The sequence below is a fragment of the Pteropus medius genome, unplaced genomic scaffold (assembly GCF_902729225.1).
Source record: "Pteropus medius unplaced genomic scaffold, Ma_sr-lr_union100, whole genome shotgun sequence".
In the NCBI taxonomy this organism is placed as follows: domain Eukaryota; kingdom Metazoa; phylum Chordata; class Mammalia; order Chiroptera; family Pteropodidae; genus Pteropus; species Pteropus medius.
Window position 1 is genome coordinate 2,176,953 of NW_024344374.1, and position 25,331 is coordinate 2,202,283.

Genomic DNA, 25,331 nt, shown 5'->3' on the forward strand with positions numbered 1-25,331 from the left:
GTGCTATAAGAGAGCTAAATTATCAACTAAAATGCCAGGAAATTAATAAATAATATCTTCAAAGGACGAATCAAGAGGAAAGCATTAAGAGTGTGTTATCGGAGATGTGGAGATAGATACCAGAAGAAATAACCAAAGTGTTTCAAGTTGCTGCCTGGGGCCAGACTGTGGGGTGAGCCAGGGGAATGCAATTTTTCATTATAGACCTTTTAGTAGTATTTGATTTTTAAAATGTGAACATGAGTTACTTTGATAAAATAAAATTTATGTGTTTTTAAATTTTCCCTGGAATATGCAATCATGTGAAGTTAGAGCATACAAAGGCCTCAGGGCTGGGCAGATGAATGAGGAGACACCTGTAATTTGGTCGACGGCTTTCTGTTGGCCACCCTGCCCTCCCTTTTCAGTTTTAGTTCTCAGCAACCAGTTCAAAATGAGGGTGCATTTTAATACACAGGAGAAGACTTGACAAGTAACTTAGAAGGAAAAAAACAAGAGGCGACAATGCCCTGTCCTTTTATTTTCAGCTAATTTTTATCACGGCCCCATGTCTTTTTAGAAGAAAAGGTAGAGGGGAAAAAAGCTCAGAAGTCTGTTAACTACTAATATCTGAAAGAAAAGAATGATATCTTTAAATCACAGGTTCTGAGAACCTCTAACTAGCCCCAACTCGGTGCAATCTGATTGCTGGAAAAATACTTGTAATTCTTCTGTGCTCTTTGGGGTCGGTCCCTCCTTGTTTGTGACTGTGAATATAATCTGTACTAAGTCTTAAAGAACTTGGGATTTTTCCGGTGATACATAGCTAGAAATAGCTTTGGAAAATCTGCTTATTTTTGTTTCCTCCACCTTTCCCCACAGAATTCGTACTGCCATCCTTTGGCCTGTTAGAAGTGCTTGCTTCAAGCTATCCATTATTTCTGAGAGCAACACAGTCTGTGGCTTAGGCTGTGCAATTCTGACAACTGGACAACTTGGTTGGTTCAGGGTTTAAAAAAAATCAATCAAAGCAGCTGTTTGGCAAAGTGTATTGAGTGATTTTCTCATTTTTCAGCAAGCTGTTGTGGAATTATATCACTTCAACTCAAGTATTCTCTCATTCCCCAAAATATCTCTACTCTTTAACTGGCTTCCCTTTTTCTGTCCCATTCTTTCCCCAGTTCCCAGCTTAACTTACCTTCAAAGGAAGCATCACAGGATTATGCTTTCTGGTTGGGTGATTCCAGTAATGAAGGTGGAGCTATTCTTGGGGAATGGATCAAAGAATATTTGTATGGTCAATTTGTATGCAAAGATGTTAAGATGGAAGGGCTGAGTGAAGCCCCTGCCTCTGCTTTCTCAGTCCTTGCCAGCGGTAGTGACTGAGTCCATCCTTGTCCTGTCCAGCATCATCTCAGGCTGTGCCAGGCTCACCATCCCTAGGACTTGGAATGGAATCTTATGCTCACAGGCCACTCTCTAGCCTGCCAAGTATAACAATAACAATAACAAGAATCAATGCCAATTGTTGAGCATCTGCTATGGGTTCAACATTTGACCAGCTACTTATTGCTAATCCTTCTGCCAATCCTGAATGTTAGGTATCATTTTTCTCATTTTACAGATAAGCTTACACACTGGCCCACTGTCACATAACCAGCCACATGTGGAGGCAGAATTTTAATACATATCTTTCTGACCATTGCTCTGGATATTACTGGCTCCTGGGCCCTACAAACTATCCTTATAGCTCTGTCTTACATTCAGTTTCTGTTTCTATAGTGGCTTCTCACTGCCACTGTCTTTCTAATGGATTAAGCCCCATTGATGGTGACATTTGTCTGAATCTGGCCAATCCGTTTAACTTGGCTCCTTGAAACCCTGACTGCTTTGGCAGAAGCTGGCCTGGAGAATGGCCGTTTCTCTCAGCTCTTGCTGCCTGGTCTTGCCTGCCTCCCTCCCTTGCTGCATGAAACCTCTGCTCTTAGAATGCAAACATCTAAAAAAACCTAATGAATGTTATATTCATTATTTATTCATGTTATTGTGTCCTAACCCCTGTGCTATTCTTTGTGTGGGACAAAACTAATCAAGAATAGATCCTGACCTCAAGGAGCTACTGTCTATTAGAAGTAGCTGAGAAGTATAGATTTATACTAATAGTAATAATTGTAGTTGTAAACACCTATATAACTCTTATTATGTACAAGACACTTTAAGAAAGTTGTTTCACTTTGTCCTCACAATAGCCCAGCTAAGTAGATTCTATTATTATCCTACTTTACAAACAACGAAACTGCAGCACATAGGGAAGATTATGAACCAAGCAGTGTGGCTCCAGATCTGAGTTCCTAAACACTGCTGTGTTTAATGAAGATGCTACATAGGTTGCAGGGCAAGCATAGATCAGAGGAATAGAGAGAAGAAATATAACCTGGCTACATAAAGCTGGGAAGGCTTCCTGCAGGAAGTAGCACTTGAGCTAAGCCCTGAAGGCTGGGTAATATTAGGCCGTAAGTGATGAGTATGCAAGAAGGAAATTTCAGAAGGAAGGAATAGCAATCACTTGGTTGTTTGTGGGCTCGTTGCTGAGGCTCCAACATGCCTATCTGAGCTGTGACATGAGACATCAGCTTAGCACTGTATGCTTGGCAGTGTGCAAGACTCGGTGACCCTTTTGTACATCAGTTTAAATATGTCTTTGGAAAAATATCTTTATCTTCCTTTACCAGGACTCCACATTTTTCTCCTGGCTTATTGCTACCTGTGGGATGCTGGAATCCTTCCTATAAGAATGTTAGTATAAAACTATCTTGAGTGAGGACATTGACTCAGACAGGAGGGCAGCTGTCAACCATGTCAGATGAGTGTATTCACTGCCCAGCCTAGAGAAATACTTTCAGTGTTGCTCCAAGCCCAATGATAGTTCTTAATCAGGGACAGATGGCAGCAGGCTATTTAACCTCTGTGCATTTCCTGAATGTGACATATCTGCCCATCTTGTTAATGACTGAACTTAGAGGGACACCAAACTGAGAGGGTTGGGGAGAAACCTGAGAATGAAATCCTTATCTTCTGCGCCCTTCACCATGCCTTGTCTGCTCTAAGACAATGGTTATTGTAATGATGAATATACCTGTGTGTCCTGTTGAGGGGACAGCTCTGAGAGAAACTTGGGGGTGAACATAATATCCACCACCCATAGCAATGCCTTTGACCACAGCAAAAATTTCTGTGGAGATTCCTGAATTTTCTTAATCCTCTAGATTTCAATCCTTTTCCACTACAACTTCATTGACCATTTAGCATCATCTTGACTGAACATTTTATTCACAGCATCTGACTCCGCTCCAGATGTGTCATCATGGGTGGCCTCTTCTAATTGTAGCCATTATGGTTTCTTGTTGGGTTTTTTGTTTTGTTTTGTTTTTGCTGAGTTACCACTTGTCTGATCCTGACATTAAGAAAGTACCTATGTTCTCTTTTTCCTAAGTCTGAACTCTAGCCTCACTGTTTATATTCATTGTGTTCCAAATAATTAGTCACTTGCCTTGGCAGATGAGCTTTTAATGTTATTTCTCTCAAGAGATACTATCAGAATCCTGAAAACAACACTCAAAAGTCTTTATTTTTACAAATGGAGTTTTACACTATTCTCTGTGTGTGTATGTGTGTGTGTGTATGTGTGTGTTATTTTCTTAATTCCATTTCCGTTGTATCTCTCTGTGGTTAAGGCAAGACCTGGTACGTGAACAGTGCCTTTTCTTCTGTAGAATAATGATGAATGGAGCAGACTTTATCAATACCATTCTAATGCAGGTAGGAGAAAATAAACCTGACTGAATGAAAAAAAGTGGGAAATGTCCTGAAATAGATTATTTTTCTCCGATGAAGAACACCACATGCAAAACTTTTCTGATAGTTTTGAAGAGTTGACTTATTGAAGAATTCAATAAAGTGGTATGAAATCATCATTAATTATACTGGATGATTTATGTTCTCAACTTCTGTTAGTTCAGGTAGGTTCTCCCCAATCCCCACTCCAGTAAGTTTTTCACCATCTACTTGCCTTTTTGTATTTATAAAGTTGTTGTTATGTGTCTTGTTCCTAAAAATTCCTAAGCCTTTTTTTCCCAAATGTACCAGTTTCCCACTGAAGAGCATCTTTGAACTCCTGGCAATATCACCAGATATTTGTTGGTGTGCTAGTTGAATTCTTGTGCAGCTTTCAATTCTTTCCAGCAAAGTGAGGTTTCATGGCTCTTGCAGATTCACTTAATCTTTTGCAACACATGAATGATCCCTTCATTCTAAAGGCCACATGGTTGATTTGGTAATTTCTATAGATCTGTCTCTCACTGTTTTGCTTTTGTCTGCTCATTCCCTTTTTGTTACTTAATTATTTTGTGAGTTTTCACTCTACCTTATTTACCATCCTTGATTCAGGCCATCCCTTATTCCCCTCAACTCCAGAGCTTTCCAGCCTACCCTCCAAGATCCTGGGGTTTCATCTCTACATATTACCATCATCCTCCCTCTTGTTAACTGAAGCAGAGGCTAGGAATTATGTAATTCCACACTCCATTGGCCATTTGTGGGGTTGGCTTTATGGAGATTTTGTCACTGGAGACCTCATTCCATGAAACTATAGTGTCCTAAACGGTGGAGAGCAGAATGCAGGTCACCAGCTAGAGAACTTGTCTTCTCTTAGTTCTCCATGTTCATTAGTTTGGTTGGAAAATATTATTTTTTAGAATTCTGTTCGGGAAGAACTTTTGTACTTTTTAAAAACTATATAAACTCCGTATTTTGATAATAGCATACTTGGGGCTTTTAAGACATTTCAGTGTGGTTTTATCTTAAAGACTGAGCTTTTAGTCATTTAAAAGTTGATATTTTTACTTAACTATGATTTTTGTTAAAATAAACTGTAGCTTTTAAAAACACAATTTTGATTCAGATTTAATATAATCAATTAAGCTAATTCTAAAACATTTTTTCAAACTCAACACTTATAAAACATTAAGGAAAAAAGTAATTCAAGATATTTTTGAGTATCTATGTTCAAAACAGTTTGCTGATTCAGTACTGGAAACCGTAACCAAAATATCAAAAGTAAGAGATAAGAAACAACAGTATGAGAAGTTCTGGAAACATCAAACTTCCATATTTCCAGTCTTTCCATCTTCAAATTTATCTCTTTTTTTTGGCTGCCATAATGCTCTTTCTAAAATATAATCCAAATCAAGTGGATTCTCTGATCAAAAGCCTTTAATAACTTCGTATAATTTCATAAATTATCTAAATTCCAAGAATCAACAGTGTAAAATCTCTACAACGTGGTTTCAACTTCCCCTTATTCTTATATTTTTTTTCATTTGCTCCCTCCCTCCCTCCCTCTCTCCCTTTTTCACTCTATTTCATCCTCTCTCCCTTTCTTCCAGAATATTAAACATCCAGAATATACCAAAGTAGTAAGACATATGGGGGAATGAGTCATCCTCCAAAGACCTCCAGTCAATACTCTTCTGCAAAAGTCCACAATGCATTCTATATGCTCTGGTCCTGCTGTCTTTGCTCTACTATGTTTCCACCGCTCACTGCATCTCACCTTTCCTTTACTTCCAATGCCATCTCCATCACCATCTCTTTCCTCTTATACCTCTCATTCCAAACTCATCTTCTTCTTGAACACTCCACAACCTAGGGTGCCTACCTTCTCTGTGCCTTTTACAGTATATCTTTCCTTCATTAAAAAAACTTCTTTCTAATCATGAAAGTAATACATACTCATTCCATAAGACTTTGAGAATGGAAATAAGTGTAAAAAGAAAATACAGTACATGGTCTTGTATGACAGAGTCGTCACTGAGAATATGAATGTTCAGATTCTAGTCCCATCTCTGCCACTTAGAATGTTGAGCATGGCATTCATCCACTTTAGGCCTTGAATTTTTTCTCCTCTGAAAAGCAGGAACTGTGTTCCTGATCTGTAAGAACCATTCTGGCTGTGGAATTCAATGTCTAATTTACATGTATGTAAATGTGTATCATGTGTCTTTTCTCCTCCATCGGGCAGTGATAGGCTCTTCCTTGCCCCACCCAGTACTTGGCCCACAGTGGATCATCCAGGCACTTTGGAAGAACCGACGCATGTGTTGAGAGTCTCATAATTTTATTTCCAATAGACTCAACTTGTAATAATTTTCAGCCATTGAATCACATTTGTCATCTAGCTTATTAAATAGTGAAACATACTGAATTTGAATTTTATTATTACATTTAGAGTTTATTATACTACATTTCTCTGTACACTTCTGCTTTCCTTTTTTCCCCTTCTAACTTAAAATGATAGCACCAAGCAAAACATTAAAATTCTATCCACTCAAACGACACTTAAATTGATTTTGTTCAAATTCAATGCAATCCATACAATGAGTCTATATTTAATGCTACCCTCTCTTCTGAAATTCGAAAAGTTTTTTTTCTGTCTAGAACTCTGTGAGTTGAAAACTGAAAAAAACAAAACAAAAAAACCCACTAAGACAGTGGCAACTTTATCATAAGATTCATGCTAGCAGTATTAGCAGTATTGGGAAACTGGATTAGGGTATGGATTTATAAATCCCTACAGTTCCTTAGAGTTTCTACACATTTTTTTAGGAAGTCATTTAATAACACATCTCCTTTTTCCTAAATATGATATCCAGGAAGCCCTTCATTTATGTTTGCTACATAATTACCCTTCAGAGTCAGTTCCTGAGTTTTACATAAGTAACCAATGGGTGTTTTGTTTCCTCTAGACTTCTGGATATGGGGGGTGGGTAGGATAGCATCAGAAAGCTAGCGCTGGGACTGCCACTTGTTGGCTGGGTGAGGGTGGGCAAATGACAACGTCCTGTGACTGTGTTTCAATTTCTTTACAAAATTGCCTTTCTTTGCAAATTGTGGTGAAGGTCACTTAAGATGATATGAGAAAACCTTTTGAAAACTACAAAGCTTCATAAGAAGTGGGAAAGGTAATTCTCCTTTAGAACTGACCCCAGGGTACATGAGAAAGCTATCTCAGGCCACCTCTCATGTAAAATCTCTTTTCTTGGCTGGGGACGAAGAGAGGTGAGGGACTGATTTACTTTATATTTTGCTTTAACACTGGCAATATTAATGGGTAAACAGAACTTCTGTTGATGTCTTAATTGTTTTCATCTACTATTTCCTGTTATTAGAAGAATTTCTCTGGGCTCCCTATAAATGTATTAGAAATTATTTGGTTAGGATTTTATACTCATGGTAATTAGCACTCTGAAGCGTATAAGCAAGTAAGCACCCTCACATTATGAGGTCCCTCTTTAACATGCCAGTATGATGTCCTGTTATGCCAGAGGGATGAAAAAATCAACCAAACAAACAAAAGTTTGTTACTGTCAAATGTGAAAGAGCAGGAAACAAGATATCACAGGGAATTAATTTCATAAATTTTGAAAAGTCACCCTCTTGTTTGCTCTCTGGTAGTATAAAAATCTCTCACAAAAAATAGCCCCCTTCCCCGCACTCTGCCCGGTTAAGGTGGAACCAAAGCAGTCAAAAGGAGAAACACCAAATGTTACGTTCTTTTCCCCTCCAGTTTTATTGAGATATAATTGACATATAACATTGTATTAGTTTAAGGTGTACAACAAATTAACTTGACATACACGTATATTATGAAATGGTCACCACAATAAGTTTAGTTAACATCCATCACCACGCATACAGTTTTTTTTCCTGTGATGAGAACTTTTAAAATTATTCTCCTAGCAACTTTCAGTTATACAATACAGTATTATTAATTATAGCTGAATGTTATCTTCTAAACTGGTCTGCTAATATCATGTTAGATTCTGCCACCTGCTCCCTTCCAGCTATTTTTTAACCTGAAGCTTCTGAGGCAAAACAACTCTTTTCTGCTAATGTAGCAGATCCTTGGCATAAGCTCTGTGTTTTGAAATAGTGGTTTACTTAGGTCAAATAGGTCGATATGTTTGAGTTACTGAATTTTTATTAGATTTTAAAATATATGTATAATAGCTTACATAATATTTTTCCCTCATACATAGTATCCTATTCATTTTTACTGAATTGGAGTGCAAAAACAAGCTCCAGAGAGGTCAGGTATAATTTGCCCAAGGCCATGTAACTATTGGAGAACTAAGTGTGACTTGCTTTCAAGCCCCAATTCCTTCCATTTCCACACAACATTCCCGATCATTTTCTCAGCAGTAGCAATTTTTCTCTGATCAATACTCTTAGAATTCTTCCTCCTGGACTATGTTACTTCTCACTTTGAAGGATGCAATTCTATTGGTGATTTGGCAAAAATCGGTAGATGTCGTGCCACCTGGTCATAGATGGCGCTCTCACCCAGAAGTAACAGGAGGAAACAGTGTTAAAATAAGGTATCACAACTGTTTAAACTCTCTCATCAAGGACATTTTCATCAACTAAGTTTCTAAGTTACCATCTTATTTTTTTTGCACAAGAAAGTCATCTTTTGGAAGGATGCTGTCTTCCACCAGGTTTTCATGGGGAACAATCAGACATTTCAAATCTCATTATCTGACCGAGTCAGGCCTCCTAATAGAAGGAGAACAAAGGCAAAAAGGCAATTTGTGTGGGAGGAAAAAGGGAATCAGTTTGCTCTTTGACTAATAGATGCGAGAACACTGGACCATAAATCCCAGGTAGACCTCTTTCTTCTCAGTTCAGAGGCTGCCTCCTAACCCACTCTGTAGTGGGAACAAATACTTAACGGAGGGCAATTGTAACAGACCATTTTCACTAGAGGCTGCAGACATTTTTCTTTCAACTCTTACTTGACAATTGTGGTCCCAGGTGGGTGATAGCAGAAGACTCACATCACTTTCTGGACCTACTCACGACTATCACGATGCCAGCTTGTCCTAGTTTATTAGGCTTCCTACCTTTCCAGGCAGTCAAATAGTTATTATTTTAGCGAGATCAATGTGGTGTCAACATGGCATCTAAAATATAGAACAGGCCAAATGTATGCTGTCCAGTGTGAGGAACTGTTGCCGAATGTCAATGAGATTAAATGAATATGTATTAAGCTCTAGCCATGGGTCAGGCACTGATTTGTGTACTTTCGTTACCCAAGGTTTTTCTTTTAATTGGAGCAACCACTCTCCTACAAGATTGGCAGAATAGACTAACTTATATCTGGTTAACCCATAACCGAACTATTTTATTGCTGTTTATAATTTAGCCTCCTCATTCGTCTAAACCAGTTCCTGGGTGAACCAGTTTGAAAGACAACTGATCCTCATAGAGTGTTTTTCACTGGCAGGTCCACTAATCTCTCTTGGCTTTCCATTGGCTGCCAGCTAAGGGATGGAGGGGAATTTGTTTATTCCATTTTCAGATGGGAATCCTCTATGTATCTGAAAAACAGCTAGCCACCTGGTACAACTTGGTAGGCTAGTTAAAAAGACCAGATTGTACAGAGTCAGATAGATCAGGGTTTGAATCCCAGCTCTACCTCATCATCGCTGTGTCGCATTAGGCAAGTTACTTTATGTCTCTGGGGTTCACTTTACTTATCTGTAACATGAGGATGACAAAACCTATCTCACTGGGTTATTGTGAAGGTTAAATCAGATAATGTTTGTTAAGCACACTGGAGATTGGGTGATCAGCAAGAGGGAGGGGCAAGAGTTGAGGAGGAAAGCTTTGTGAGACATGGTCCATTAACCAAACATGTGATATCACAGTGCAAAGAAGACAGGGAAAGGGTGAGTGGTCAAGATGTTTCCAGGCATTATGACCCCTAAATGAAGGCTTTGATGAGGTGAAAACACTAACTACAACCAAAGACAGCAGCTTTTCCAAAATGGCCCCATTAAATGTTTAATTGGGCGAGAATATTTTGTGGGTTTCCACATGCCAGGAACCTTATGCAGTGTTTTATTCTTTCCCTAAATGTCTTTCTCACTATAGAGTGATGTAAACTCAAAGCTCGCTGGAAAATCTACCTGCTTGCTCTGTTAGAGAACATAAACTGGTTATTGTGGTGAGAGTATTTTCTTTCTTTGATGTGTCTCTTTTAGGACAGTCTTTCCTGCTCGCTTTGAGAAGATGGTGGGAACAGTGAGTGAAATGATTTACTGGGAAGATAAGTGAAGGAGGCTTCAGGTGATCAACGGGCTCTGTGAAGCTGGAGGTTACCAAAAGGTCAGGCTGAAGGGCTGCATTCTAGAGAGCTAATATTGGGTGAATTGGGTTGTTCTTATTTCACCCAAGAGGTAATTGTCCCCCAAAATGCATTGCCGCAATATTTCAGATCATCTTGATTATATAAAATCTTCCATATATTGTACTCTCTCCTCTGGGCAGCGCTGGCCTAGATAAGTCCTGTGGGGAATGGAGAGGAAGCACACGATATGGTCTCTGCTCTCAAGGACCTTATTTAGCTAAAAAGAGAGGATAGAAAACTAAGAAATAATACAAGATACATTCAGTATCCTCTTGATTCTGAATTAAATGGAATAAGAGACTAAATCTTTATGTTCTGGCAGATGCCGATCACTGATGAAATATTCATCAAACCATCTCAAAATGGAGAGGAAATAGGGACAATATTTTAACATTAGCATATAGGTGTATGTTGTTATACTATATTTGCATTGACAGGTGAGTGTGTTGGGGCAGCAAGAGAAGACTTCTGGTGGAAGGAGGACCTTGCTGATAAAAAGAATATGTATTAGGGACAAGTCGCTAATACAATGAGATGATTAGGTAAAGGCCAGGTTAAGAAGTTAGATTTCGTACAGTAGAGAATAAGGAGCCATCCGTTGTCTTGAACTAGAAAATGACATAATGAAAACTGTATTTAGGAAGGTGGGTTTTTCATTATGGCATAAGATAAATTAGAAGAGAGTGAAATGATTTTCAGAAAAATCACTTATAGAAATTCCACCCAGAGTTACTAGAAGCCAGGTGGTAGTCAAAAAATTTTCAAATGGAAGATTCAACTAAGAGGAAGAAAATCAAGGAGTGCAGTACTTGAGATTAATCCATGGATTTCCAAGCTGCTGTTGCTTGTACAGTCAGAAAGTGAAAGTTAGGATCTTTTCTTTCTTTGTCTTACTGCATCACGCTGGGCAGCATAACAGAATTGTCAAGAGGGTGGGCTCTGGCCTGAGTGTTAATCTTGGCTTCATCTCTTACCAATTGTGCAACCTTGAGCAATTTAAGCTTCACTTTTCTCATATGAACTATATGAAACACAGTGTTACCAATGTCATAAGGCCATTGTGAAGATTAAAAGAGATAATGCAAGTAACATGCTCAGCAGAGCGAATGGTCTAGAGCAGACTCTGAATAAGCAAAGTCACTGTTTTTATCTGTGTGTTCTTTGGCAAGACACTTACTCTCTCTGAGCCCCAGGACACTCAGCTGTGAAAGGAGATGAATCAGAACTACCTTGAACAATTATTGTGAGAATTAGAAGAGATCGATGTGAAAGCACTTTGAAAAATGTAATTTTCTGTATGGGTGCTAGTTTTTATGGTTATTGTTTTTCGTAATAACTGGTGTCAAATATAAACCATGTGTCCAGAACCTGAGCTAAAATAGGTTCCTTTACATTTAAATGGTCTACTGGGTTTATCAGAGATGTAATAATCTACAGAATTTTCTTAGGTTATTGGCCTGGCTCTGAGCAGAAAGTGCTGAGCTGGCCAAGGAGAGGTGACAGAGGTTTGTGTTAGGTAGACCCCCCCAGATGATGTCATGAAGGCCTTTCAGTTTAGCCAAGTGTCATAAAGCCCAGGTTTCTCTGGTACCACCTGGAGAGGCTTCTCCTGAGCCAATTGTACAAGCCCAGTAACCTCTGCTTTCTGATGAATAACTCAGGCCCATTCAGTAAATCAGCAAACAATTCTCAAGCACGTACCATGCGTTGTACCCAATGCTAGGTATTGCGATTACAGGGAGGAATCACTGAGACTTGCTACTAGAAGATGCTTATACTCTGGTGAAGAGAAGAAACCAGACTACAGGCAGAGCAGCCATGTGAAGCTTCTGGATGGCTCTGGCTCTCACACTGAGCACTGTGTAGAGTAGTGAATACAGCTCAGGGCACGGTGTCAGGAGATGCTCAGCCAATTACTAGCTATGTGATGTTGGTTGAGAAAATTAATCACTCCAACCCTTGGTTTCTGCATCTAGACAATGGTAACTATATACACCTCCTACGACGGTTAAAGATATTAAAAGAGAGAATCAGTGTCTGGCCAAGAGTAAGCTCTCAACAGATGGCAGCTGTTTTTACGACAGAGGGAGGGTATAACATGCACACACACAGGGCAAGACCTATTCCAGGTGACCATACCTCTCTTTAGTAGTTGTCTACAGCTGAAGAAAAAACAGGATCTGGACAAGACTTTTGGTCAGTGAACATTAACTTTTGTTATTTTCCATCAACTAAACTCTCAGATATATCTTTTCACATGTATTATTTCTATAATCCCTAAAACAGCCAAAGAAGAATATCATAACCCCAACTTCTAGATTAAAAACATGAGGCTCTGAGAATCTAAAATTTTTGACCCAAGGAACACAGGTAATCAGAGGTAGGCCTGGATTTGAACCCAAGTATTTTCAGTTTTACCACACAAGAGGAGATCTACCCACAGCTGTTTTCTTCTTATTCTCAGTAAAATCTAGATATTTGAACTTTCAGTTTACTGTTTGCCACCGCTACCACTTATGCAGCCTGGATTATATATAAAAATCATCAAATGTTTTATTATTTTGTTCAAAGGGTATATCCAGATATGTTTGAATGATATTTGATTCTATAAATAATGTTATATGAATCGCCCATCTATGAATTAAGACAAATTTCTTAGGGAATTTGCTTATGTTTGCATAGTGATATGCCATTCCAACCTATTATTATGGCAGACATTGTATTGTAATCAATGTAAGGGGTGGGGTGAGGATAGAAATTGGACATCTATCCTTGCCATGTACACTGTCACATTATTCCATTCAATCCTTAGAGGATTCGTCCAGTCAACAAATAATTATTGGATTCCTCTTCTGTTTCAGGTATTCTGGGTATTAAGGGTACAGAATCAAACAAAACAAAATCCATGCCTTTGTGGAAATTAACATTCTCTTGGGAGATGTAAACAATAAATAAAATATATATGCCAGTTAGACAGAAGTGCTATGAAGAAAAATAAAGCATAGAAAGGAAATGGAGATTTTGGCTTTTATTCTAAATGAGATGGAAGCCACTGGAGGGTTTTAAGAAGAATGACGTGATCTGCCTCATATTTGAAAAAGTTCACGCTGGCAGCAAACAGCACAGAGACTGTATGGATGGCTTTGCAATAACCCAGGTAAGAGAGGATGGTGGCTTAGACTTGAGTGGTGGCTGTCTAAGTGAGAAGAAGTGGTTGGATTTGTGATATATTTGAAAGGTAGAGCTGACAGCATTTGCAGATGGATGGGATAAAGAGTATGAGAGAAAGACAGAAGCCAAGGATGACTCCAAGGCTTTTGGAACTGGAAGAATGAATGGAGTTACCTTTAATGGGGACAGAGAAGACTACTGAGGAGCTGCTAATTAGCAGCTTACTCACACCCGCACATTGCAGCTTCCCCGCCACCCAACCCATTCCAACTGAGCAAAACCTACAAAATGGTGAAATCACTTCAATCCAGTTCATAAGCAGTTCATAACCATTGTGGATAAATGCCTTGCCAAAGGCTCTGAAAACAACTCTCTTTCTTCCCCTTTAGACTAATTAGGAAGCAAATTCTTGTGAAATTAGAGTGCTCTAGTAAATTCAAGCCAAACTCTTGGTCAACTTGTTGATTATGGAAAATGGGGTTTTCTTGGCAACTTTTCATATGTTTCCACTGCTTTTCTCTATCCAAGAGATGGGCCTAGATGCCAAGTTCTTTATTTTTCTCTAAGTTACATCTCTTTTGATAAACTGTCTTATGGGTAAGGAACTACCACAGTGGTTATTTATATTTGGTCTTAGACTAAAGAACATCAACCAGAGGGAAATAAATAACAAAAATATGGCTGTCTCATTGGACTCATAAAGGGATAACTTTAGTGAGATTCTAGGACATAGCACCCCTGGCAGACATGGACTTAGTCCAGCCTTCTTGAGGAGGATGTTTATCTGGTTGGCCACCCCTGGCTCCCAAAGTAACCAAGGCAAGACTTAAACCTCCCAGAACAGATGTCACTCTATTCCTGTGCCTGCAGATTTTCTAACTCAAGGTCTTATAACAGACAACAATGGGAGTAGTTGAACATGATTGAATCTCCACCTTGGAATGAAATCTATATAAAGCTAATTCACAATTGACTTGGGTATATTTACATATAATGTACCATAAATAACAGAGCGAGTGCTGGTATAAACTCTCAATTTTCTTGCTCTACAGAACAAGTAAAAATGTTAAACCAGTGCAGCTCACATAAGTTTATTCATGTTGATGTGTTCATTCACTCATTAATTTACTCATTTATTTACTCATTTCATCAACATTTTTAGCAACACTTATGTGGCAGTCATTGTGCTAGAAATTACTAGAGTAGCCTCAGGAAGCTCACAGTCTGTTGTAGGAATGGGGAGGGGAAAAAGCACCTATGCCTACAGTATTGCAGGCTCTATATTAGGACCTGGGGATACAGCAGTAACAAGACAGATAAGGTCCCTGCTCATAGATCTTACAGAAATTAAATAAGGAAACATACAAATGTGGTTAGATATATGATTATTTTAGGGACTTGTGTCATGCAGACAGAAAGAGAAAGGTGATAATTGGATAGAGAGCAAATGGTGTAGAGGACTGAAGTATTTTAGAAAGAGTGGTTAGTATTTTAGAAAGAGAGGACAATGATCCAAAGAAAAAACATGCCAGAAAGAAGGAACACAAAAGTCAGTTGAGGTAGAACAATATGGAAAGAGAGGGGAAAGGAACAGAGAGTGGTCTAGTATGTATAGAGCTTGGCGAAGAATGAACTAGTGGAGTGGCATGAGGTCGAGTAGAGAGGCAGGGGCCAAATCACTGGGACTTTGTGGTTAAGTAGTTTGGTTTTTGCTCTAAGTGAAATTGGATGCTATTGAAGGGTTTTATGCAAGAGCTTACTACAATCTGTGTGTAATATAATTTAACTTTATACATGGCAGAGAATGGACGAGAGGGGCAAAGGTGGAATACAGGAGATGGTTAGGAGGCTGTTACAGATGAGAGACGATGGCAACTAGGACGATGGCAACTAGGAGACAATTTGTAGTGGTCAGATTTAAGATATATTTTGAGAAAAGAGTAAAAGAAATGAAACACCCAACAATGGCCCCTAGGTTTGAGGCTGAGCGCCTGAAGAATGGTGTTGCTATTAACTTAGAAGACTGAGTAAGGAAGGAGCTTAGGAATAAAGAGTGCTGTTTGGAACCTGTTAAGTTTGAGATGATAATTAAATACCCAGGTCTAAAGCTGAGGGAATAGGTCAACATAGGAGATATAGATATGAGAGTTGTCACATATAGTTGATATTTAAGTATTTTGAATGATATAGCTCAGAAATAGTTTCAGATATAGAAGAGAAGAGGGCTGAAGACAACTCTGAGGCATCCCACCATTCATAATGGAGGCAACAGAGAAGTGACCTACAAGAGAAACCAAGAGGCATCAGCCAGTTGTAGGAGGAAAAACAAGACTGTTGTTACTCTTCAAGACAAGGTATTTCAACAGAAAAATAGCCATCTTTCCCAAAGGCTGCATAGTTTATGATAATAGATAATTGATCAATGGATTCGGCAAAGTAGAGTTCATTGATAATCTTGACTATGGCTGTTTTAGTGAAGATATGTATAAGATATATAAAAACACAAAGAATAAATTATTCTGAAAATGCATTCTGAGGGAAGTAATATAGAATTTGGAATTAAAGTTTTGAAAGTGAGTTAGTCAGGCAAAGGCAAGTGTTAGGGAAGAGCATTTCAGCAGAGTTTAACTAAAGAAAGTTAGAGAAACATCATTTTGTAGAGGGACCTATAAGCAGTTTGGTGGTGTTGAATGATGAAGTACTAAGCCAGAAATGGTGGTGGTGGAGGGGGAGAGTTTCTGTTACAGGGCCAGATCATCAATGATATGGCGAATGTTGTCTATAGGAAATGAGGAACTATTGAAGAGTTTTATCAGGAAAGTGGCATTATCTCGTGTGCATTTGCAGCAAGGTCACTCTGCAGTATGGACTATGGCAGGCAAGACTGGAGACAAGGAAACCATAGATGGGTCGTTGAAGTGTTATAGGTGAAATATAATGAGGACAAACTCAAGTAGTTATTGAGATAGAAAAGAGAGCATATCCTAGAAATTTTGAAGAGATAAAGTTGTCTTGATTACGGATTAGTTGAAATGCCTCTAAGTTTTAGTGACTGGGTGAATGACATTGCCAGCATCTGTGATAGGCAAAACTGAAGGAGGATCTAGCTCAAACAGAGAATTATTAAGTTCATGTCTGTTCCTATTGTCATTGAGGTGTTTCTGGGACATGCCAAGGGAATTTTCCAGTAGAAGGCTAGATATTAATGTGAACTTTGTGAAGAGGTATGGTAGGACACACACACACACACACACACACACACACACGCACACACACGTGCATTCTTAAACTACTAAAAAATATTCAAAGTATTTAACAAAGATGTTGGTAACTAATTCCTGCTGGTTTTAATAGCAGTGTATTTAGTAGCCGTGTGTTGAGAAGTGCGTGGGAGATGAGGAAGTAGAAGTGAGTGTAAACTAAACTACTCTTTTGAGGGACTTCAGAGGTTTGGAGGAAGAGACAGATTTGACAGTCACCAGAAGGATGTGTAAGATTGAAGAAATATTCTCACTTTTTTTAGGATGGGAAAAACTTGAAAATGTTTATTGGCTCAGGAGGGAAGTACTGAGATTGAAAAAGACAAATACAAGTGAGCCAGAGGAGGATGTACTCGGGCCTCGGATGAGTAGTTGGCTGTGGAAGGACATCTCAATCTCTTCCACTGCAGGAAAGCAGTTGGTGTGAATGTTGATAAGGGGGATAGAGGAGACCCAGTTTTTTAGAACTCTTGAAAGGCACAAGGTCGTTGCTAAGAATGGAGATGGTGGGTGTTGGGTAGGGGACTTGAGACCAGTGAAGATCAGAAAGAGCATCAGTGGGAAACATAAAGGAAGATGACCAAGAGCTGATAAAGAGACATACGAACCACACTTCGTTGTTTGGACGGCATGAATGTGTAGGTTGTCAGTCTGCATGGTTGCCTGCTTTCTCTAGAAACACTAAACAATTCACTTACAGAAGTGAAGGAAAAAAGTGAAAAACTAAAATACTAAACCAAAGTTAGGTTTATGTTAGAAAGATAAAGTGGAAAGATGGGAGGTGAGAAGGAACTGTGAATACCAACAAGAGAGAGCAGTTCGATGGTTTATTATGGGACCCAGTTTGAGTAGAAAAAGATGAGTGTTTAAAATGTTGCCAAAGGAATGAAAGATTCAAGGTACCAAGGAAGTTGAAGGATATTTAAGATGGGAATATGAAGTACCTGTAAGAAAGATTATGGGAGAAGTCGAAGCTTAATATTTCAGAGGAGGAAAGATTCCAGGTGGTGAGAAGGTCTGAGTGGCCACCAGAGCAAATGACTGAGTTGGAGTGAAAGGGCCAATGTTAGATGCTGGATGGCTCATCAACATGGAAATTAAAGCCACTCTCATTACACAGAGGTTGATGTGGAGCCAGAACCTACAATGAATGACAGGGAAGGACCATAAAGCCAATAGGGGACAGTGATGGGTGAGGATAGGTTGTAGAGATAGTTTTTACAAGACGGCTTACGAACAAAAAGACAAAAAGGAAGTAGCACTGAGAAGCAAAGTAAACATCAACTCTTCCTCCTGACCGTAAAGTGGTTGAATTATGTAAGAACTAGTAGCTTTCATATGAGAGGGCTAGAAAGAAAACCATATTTTCAGGGGGGAAGGCAGAAGGATTAATATATGATAAGATTAATATGGGAGGATGTCTTTATAATGAAGGGTTCCAGAGGTTTTACTGGAAACGTTTGAAAGACAGAGGAGTAGTAAGATTAGAACCAGGATTGAGAAAATCGAAGCAGTAAAGGGATGCATATGTGAGTAAGCAGAGATGACTGTGGGGCTTTATGTCTTGGACAGAAACCATGGAAGGGAAGCTGGTACAATGTACTGGCTATAAAGATTGACTAAAGACATTGGCATAAAGTAGTAACCTTTGAAGTCTGGCAGAAACAGGAGGCTTCATCTGTGTACATTGAGTCCTCTTCTCCTGGTATGGCTAACTTTCTTCTCTTTTTCTTCTATGTGCCCCATGCTCTTCTCCTTTGCTATTCAATCTTGAAATGTCAATCTCTTTATAAACCTTTGCTTAAGTTCTTGTTCGATGCTCACTTTGGGTACAGACCTTAATTGTTTTCTGTGCATGTTAGATACAATGTATGTATTTAAATGCCTGCACTTCTATTCGTTAAGCAGGTATACCTTGTGTCTTTCTTTGGGAGGCTTTGATGCTCTTAGGAGGAATTTCTCAATGCAACTCAAAATAAAATAAAAAAAACCTTTTTTATTCTTCTTGTTGGTAATAATATTGAAACTTGGACACTTCCTGTGTAATTCCATTTAATTTCCTCCCATGCTGTCTCACTTCTAAGTGTTCTTGTTTTATCACTTCACACTATTTCTCTTTTGGACTATGTAATAATGTTAATAACTTACAACAGACTATGTGCTCTTCCCTGTATCTTTCTTTTCAGGTATAATTTCCATGGCTGTGGAGTCATCTAGGATGCTCTGTGTAAGCATGAATAATTTAAGAACCACTTGGAAGGCCTGGTATCTCTACACCTTTCTTAATAAAAGGCAAAGTTCAATTTAGAAATTCAGACTGCAGACACATTCCCCAGACCTCGTTTTCACCATGCAGATCTTGGAGCATAAGAACGGGCAGAGAGCGAACAGCCTTTGCTCTAGGATCAGAGGTTACTTTTCTGTGACTCGCTAACAAACATCATTATCTCTGATGCCTGACCTGTCCAAATGCTGGAATTTCCATGCCCAGACCTATCATTGGGACCTACCTGGCTCAACCTGCCTTTGATTACTATTTAAATTTAACCTGAATAGATAGCTTTCATCCAGTCTTGTTGGTTGCTCTGAGCTCAACCTATTGCCCTACGATTATAAAAGATGGAGAAGATGGGCTTCGGTGGGAGACATAACCGTCAAAAGGGCTTGAAACTGAATCTAGAAGGAAAGAGAAAACAAATACAGACAAAATTACAAACCCGTACACTGTGATCAACAGCGACTGATATCCCTACCCCTTGTCCTACCCCTGCCAAACTACTAACCATTTACACAGATATGGTCATATCCTCACCCTATTCCGAAGTCTTCTAGGGTTTCCTGATAACTCTGGGAACAAAATTCAAAATCCTTAACAGGACCTTAGAGTTTATGACCAAGTTTTAAACTATCATTCCATTCTTATTTCTTGCCAATTTTCATCCTGCTCTTACATTTCAACCACACCGTAGTAACCTTTCCCCGAACAAAGAGGATTTTCCACATTCCTTTGTCTTACATATGTCAGTAGCTAGTTGTAAATTGCCCTTTTATCATCTTTTGCCAGAAGAACATCTCTACAATATTCAAATCCCATCAAATCCCAACATAACCTTTCCTGGAAATTTTCCTAAATATCTACAGCCAAAGATAATGGTTCCCTTCTCTATGTTCTTTACACATGTGGTTATTTTAGTGTTAACATATGTCTTGGGCAGGCTGGCAGGCTAGATAACCTTGGGCAGGAGCTGAATCTGCAGTCCACAGGTAGAATTTCTTTTTTCTTCTGCAAAACCTGTTTTACTCTTAATGTTTTTAGCTGATTGAATGAGGTTCACCCAGATTAACAAGGGTAATCTGATTTACTTAAATTAAAGTCAGCTGATTGTAGATGTTAATCAGATCTACAAAATATCTTTACAACAACACCTAGACTCGTGTTTAATTGAATAGCTGAGTACTATAGCCTAGCCAAGTTGACAAATAAAGCTTACCATCACAGGGAGACAGAGTTGTTAGTCCTTTAGAATCAAGTTGTCAGATGTCTGGAAGCAGCTGTAGCAGAAGAATCTCAATCTTACTGTGGGATCATATGGAGCCTGTCATTTAAAAAATTTATTGGACATATTAGTAGCTATTAAGTATCAAGAAATTATTTTAAGAATGTATTCATTGCTCCTTATATGAAGAGCCTTATATCTTTAAGAGTTTTCTTTCAAAACTGAATAAATTTCCTGTTTCTTTGGAGAATGGACAGAAGCGACCATATTTTTAAAAGATTTTAAAGTAGAATTATGCCTAAAATAAATGAGGTAAAGGAAAATAGGTTTGTAATAAATGACAAGATTGGAAATCTCAGTAGAGAAATAGACACTATAATGAAGAACCAAAGGGAAATTCTAATGTAATAACAGAAATTTTAAAAAATATTTATTCACCAGAGAAGACATACAGATTACAAATAAACATATGAAAAGATGCTTCAAAGTATATGTCATCAGGGAAATGCAAATTAAACAACAATGAAATACTGCTACACATCTATTAGAATAGCCCAGATCTGGAACACTGATAATGCCAAATGCTGGAAAAATGTGGAGTACAAGAACTCTCATTCATTGCTGGTAGGAATGCAAAATGGTACAGATGCTTTGGAAGAAAGTTTGATGATTTCTTACAAAACTACACATATTCTTATTATATGATACAGCAATCATGCTCCTTGGTGTTTATCCAAATGAACTGAAAACTTATGTTCACAAAAACCTGAACATGGATGTTTACAGCAGCTTTATTCATAATTACCAAAATTTGGAAGCAACCAAGATGTCCTCCAGCAAATGAATGGATAAATAAACTGTAGTATATCCAAACCATGAAATAGTACTCACTGCTAAAAAGAAATGAGCTCTCAAGTCCTGAAAAGACATGGAGGAACTTAAAATGCATATGACTAAATGAAAGAATCCAATTAAAAAGGCTATATATTGTGTGATTCCAACTATACGGCATTCTGGAAAAGGTAAAACTATGGGGACAGTAAAAAAAATCAGTGGTTGTCATGGTTTGATGGGGAGGGATGAATAGACAGAGCACAGATGATTTTTAGGGCAGTGAGAATACTACCTATGATACTGGAGGACATTATACTAAGTGAAATAAGCCAGACACAAAAAGACACATGTTGCATGATATCACTTATATATGGAATCTAAAGGTTGAAAAAAAAGCTAAACTCACAGTAGTAGAGAGAAGAATGATGTTTCCAAAAGCTAAGAGGTAGGGGAGAAGAGGAGATATTGGTCAAAGGCACAAATTTTCATTTATTAAGTGAATGAATTCTGAAGACCTAATATCCAACATGATGACTAAAGTTAATAATAATGCATTGTATACTTGAAATTTGTAAAGATCTCAAGAGTTCTTATCACACATACAAAAATGGTAACTCTGTGAGATGATGGATGTTAATTAGTTTGATTGTAGTAATAATTTCACAATGTATACTAATATCAAACATCACATACACTTTAGATATATATAATTTTATCTGTCAATTATATTTTAATAAAACTGGGAAAAATAGAATTGTGTATTCAGAAAAAAGAATCTTCATAATAAAAGTGAAATAAACGTTTTTAGGTAAAATTAAGAGAGTTCGTCAGACTTGCACTACAAAGAGTGCTAAAGGAACTTCTTCAGGCTGATAGAAAATGATATAGATGATACTTTGCTTCTCAAAAAGGAGAGAAAATTAATAGAAATGGTAAATATGGAGAGTAAATATAAAAGTTTAATTTTCCAATTAATTTTTAAAAATATATATGAATATTTAAAGTACAACATGAAATTTTTTCAGGTTTTATGATGTGTGTAGATATATATAATACTGTACCCTAATGGATCAATGGGACTAAGTGAATTTTTACAGTTGCAGGATTTCTGTGATGGATGAAAAATTAAGAATGAATATTGTCATCCATAGAGCAATCACCAAAAAAAAAAAAAAAAATGCAATGGCTAATGACTAAAAAGCCAATAGATAAATCAAAATGGAATTCTGAAGTAAAATTAAATAATCAGAAAAAAAAGGCAGGAAAAGAAAAACAAGAGAAGGCCAAAGAGAAAACAAAGAATAAATGGTAAGCCTAAATATAGTGATATAAATAATTATTAAATGTTAAGGGACTTAACAACCCAATTAAAAGGATTTAGTATTTAGTTGTCAGCATGGATGAGGAAAACAAGTTCTAACTAGATGCTGTCTTCACAAAATGTACTTTAAATATGAAGACAGATAGGTTGTAAGTAAATCAAAGGTAAAATTTATAGCATATAAATAGTACACATAAGTAGACTAGAGTAGCTGTATTTATATCAGATGAAATAGATTTCAAAACAGAACATTACCAGAAATAAAGAGAAATATTACATAATGATAAAAGAGTTAATTCATAAAGAAGATATAAATGCATATATACCAAATAATGTTTCAAAATATATAAAACAAAATTTAATAATTTAATAGAGAAATAGACAATTCCACATAGTTGGGGGTTTAACACTCCACTGTAGGCAACTGATAAAATTAATAAAGATATTAATGATCTGAACAATATAATTAGATCCTTTGACCTACTCAATATTTATAAAACAACTCAAAACTCCTGATGAATGTGTATTTTTTTCAACGGCATATGGTACATTCACAAAAATAGACCAAATTCAGGACCATAAAAGGTCTGAATAAATTTAAAAGGATGGTATTATACAAGTATGTTATCTGATAACAATAGAATTAGAAATTATTAACAATATATCTAGGTGTACCAGTCCAGGTTCAAGCAGTAGTAAATTATATATATAACATATACATACACACATATTACATGCACATACAAACAAGAATTTGTTATAGGGAATTAGCTTATGCAATTGTGAGGGTTGGCTGAGTAGTCCCAGATATTACCCCTGTGACTGATATTGGAGCTTGATATCCACAGGGTAGACAGTCAGGAAGGGTGGATCGTGAGTAAGCTGGAACCTTAAAAGGATGGACTGGAACCTCTTTCCATCCTTGTTGCCTCTGATCTGGTGATGAGGGTATCTTACAGGAGCCAGGACCTTTTGTCACTAAAGTGAAAACCCACTCCTGACATATGAGTCAGAGAGGCTGCAAGAAGATCCAAAAGATAAGATGATAGAACAATTGCAAGCCCAGCTGCAGCTTCATGCCAAGTGAATCAGTAACTCAGCTACAAAATAGCTGTTACTTCCCTTCTACCTTCTTAATTACTCAAGAATTAGAATGAATCTCCTAATGTCGCCCACCATAAATAGAAACATACATGAAAGAAAATCCTAGAAAATGTAGTTGAGCCTAGCCAAGTTGACACATTACAAAGCCACTACACCAGGTAAACCCTAGATATTTCAAAATTCACAACATACTAGTAAGTAATCCATGAGTTAAGAAAGAAATCACAAGGACAATTAGAAAATATTTTGAACTGAATGATAATGAAAATATAGCATAATATAATTTGTAAAATACAGCTAAAGCAGTACTTAGATGGAAATTTATAGCTTAAAGTGCTAGCATTAGAAAAGAATGTTTAAATCAATGATCCCTAAGGAAGTAATTAATATTCAGAGAAAGGAGAAAGAAGGAAATTAAAAATAATGGGAATTAATAAAATAGAAAACAAACAAATAATAACATAAATTAATAAATCCAATTTTTGTCTTTGAAACAGCAAAATTAATAAACCTCTTGCTAGACAGATCAAGACAAAAGGAAAAAGGACACAAATTACTAACATCCGAAGTAAAAGAGGGACATCAATAGAGATCCGAGAGATGTTAGAAAGATCATAATGGAATATTCAAAACAATTTTATACCAACATTTTTGACAACTTGGATGAAATGGATAATTTTCTTGAAAAATTAAACTTACTAAAAGTGACAGTAAGTGAAACAGAAAATTTGAATATCCCCATTTCTATTAAAAAATTGAAATTATTATCAATATTCTTCCCATAAAATAAACTCAGTCCCAGATGATTGCACTAGTGAATTCTTTCAAACATTTCAAAAAGCAATTCTATAATATACACAAATTCTTTCTAAAAATAGAGAAGGGAATACTCCCCATTAGTTTTATATGGCCAGCATAACCCCAATTCTTAAATCTGACAGAGACATAACAGAAAAAAATAAATTACCGCCCATTATCCTCATGGATGTTAAACCAAAAATACTTAATAAAATATTAGCAAATATAATTCTGCAATATGTTCATGACTAAGAATGCAAGGTTGGTTTTAATATTTGAAACTTAAGCAGTGTAATTTACCATATAACAGAATAAAAACCAAAAAAAAAAAATGATCTTTTTAATAATTTTCAAAAAACTTAAAATTTATTTTCAATTTATGATTAAAGAAAATACTCTTGCAAACCAGGAGTAAAAGTCATGTACAAAAAGCTTACAGCTAATATCATACTTAATATGAAATGTATTCCCTAGGGTCAGGAATAACCTAAGAATAACCACTCTTTTCATGTATATTTCACAATTAACAAAAGACATGAAGAAAGTGAATTGGCAAGCCATAGACCAGGAGAAAATATTTGCAAAACAAGTATCTGACAAAAGAAAGTATCTTGAACATATAAAGAACTCATACATTTCAATAATAAAAACATAAAGCACCCAATTAAAAATGGGCAAAATATTTTATAATACACTTCACAAAGGAAGATATGGGAATAACCAATAAGTACCTGAACAATTGCTCAATAGCATTAGTCAATTCTAAAATAGAAAATAAAACTACATTGAGATATCACTACACACACATGAGAATAGCTTCAGTTATGATGACTGGTAATATTGATTGTTGGTGAAGATGTGGAATAAGTGAAATTATCATACATTGTGAGAGTTCAAAATGGTGCAACTTTAAAAAAAAATGGCTTCACAGTTTCTTATGAAACTAAATGTATACCTACCCTTAAGATCCAGCAATTTCAACCATGGTTATTTTCTCAAATTAAATGAAAAGAAACTTGTATCAGAATGTTTATAGTGCTTTTATTTATAATAGCACAATCTGGAGACCCCAGATGTCAATCAATATGAGAATGGATAAACAAATTAGTGTATTAATA

General features: G+C 37.0%; 1 long non-coding RNA gene across 2 annotated transcripts in view; it reads left to right on the forward strand.

Moving 5' to 3' along the window:
- LOC120608711 (uncharacterized) overlaps positions 1-25,331 on the forward strand; it is a 472,227-nt gene that overhangs the window by 334,345 nt on the left and 112,551 nt on the right. For both annotated transcript variants that reach the window (XR_005654481.1, XR_005654482.1), the window contains one exon: positions 10,083-10,206. This is a non-coding gene — a long non-coding RNA (uncharacterized LOC120608711). The remainder of the gene's footprint in view (positions 1-10,082; positions 10,207-25,331) is intronic.